Here is a 1,429-nt window from a genome sequence, read left to right on the forward strand (position 1 = left end):
CCCTTTTTCCTTTTCTTTCCCTTTTTTTCCTTTTCTTTTTCCTTTTCTTCCCAAACCTAACTTTTCCTTCCCAAATCTTCCCTTCCCTTCCCAAACCTTCCCTTCCCAAACCTTCCCTTCCCACGGGATCCCTGGGAATTGCTCAACCACCTTCCCATGCATGGGAGCGTATCCCGTGTGGAACCAGGTTAGACCTGGCCCAGGTGGCCTGGTCTGGCAGCAGGACAGGGATGGAGAGGAGAACCTCCTTCCATCCTTGTGCCCTATTTTCTGTAGGATAAACTCTGGATCCACTGGGAGAACAGTCTGGATCTGCCTCAAGGAGTGAGGGCAAGAGATGTGTGCCGTGGGGAGGGAAGGTTGTGGGATGGAGGGAGCTGGGAAGGTGGATATCCTACAGGGCAAGGAGGTCACCTTGGGATGACCTGTGGAGCAAGGAGGTCTTGCCATGGGGAAAGGGGGATTTTAAGGCCCTGGTCCTTCATGGGGACCCCTCATGGATCAGAGGAGGCCCAGTTGGTGTCACCTCACTCTGCAGGGCTGGAATAGAGAATTGAAAGTCATGGAATGGTTTGGATTGGGAGGGACCTTAAAGGTCATCTCATTCCATGGGCAGGGACACCTTCCACTAGACCAGGTTGCTCTGAGCTCCATCCAACCCGGCCTTGAACACTTCCAGGGATGGAGCACCCACAGCTACTCCACAACCTGGGATTTGCTGTTGACTCCATGACCCGCCGGGAGCTGTGGATCCTGCTGAACTCCTGGAAACCAGGAGCAAATAAACCCTTCAGGACATGGGAATGCCTTCACCTGCACCACCCAAGGGCGCTGTGAGCTGCATCCCCCTTCTCTGCCTCTTCCCTCTTTCTCCCCAGCCATGGAGCAACTCCTGCCACACCCCTCCAACAAACTCATCCTGGTTTTTTCCCATCCCAGGAGCAGCCAGATGGCCAAGAGGGCCAATGGACCCTGGCCTGGATCAGGATCAGTGTGGTAGCAGGAGCAGGGAAGGGATTCTGCCCCCGTGAGACCTCACCTGGAGTGCTGTGTCCAGCTCTGGGCCCTCAGCTCAGGAAGGACATGGAGGGGCTGGAGCAGGTGCAGAGAAGAGCAACAAGGCTGGGGAAAGGTCTGGAGCACAATTCCCATGAGGAGAGGCTGAGGGAGCTGGGGGGGCTCAGCCTGGAGAGGAGGAGGCTCAGGGGAGACCTCCTCACTCTGCAACTCCCTGACTCCTGAGCCGGGGGAGGGGTCGGGCTCTGCTCCCAGGAACCAGCAGTAGGATACGAGGGCACAGCCCTGAGCTGTGCCAGGGGAGATTTAGGTTGGATATCAGGAAGAAAATCTTTCCAGAGAGAGATCAAACCTTGGAATGGGCTGCCCAGGGAGGGGGTGGAGTCCCTGTCCCTGGGGGTGTTGAAGCAGA

This window comes from Lepidothrix coronata, unplaced genomic scaffold (assembly GCF_001604755.1).
Source record: "Lepidothrix coronata isolate B3197 unplaced genomic scaffold, Lepidothrix_coronata-1.0 Scaffold302, whole genome shotgun sequence".
NCBI classification, from domain to species: Eukaryota; Metazoa; Chordata; class Aves; order Passeriformes; family Pipridae; genus Lepidothrix; species Lepidothrix coronata.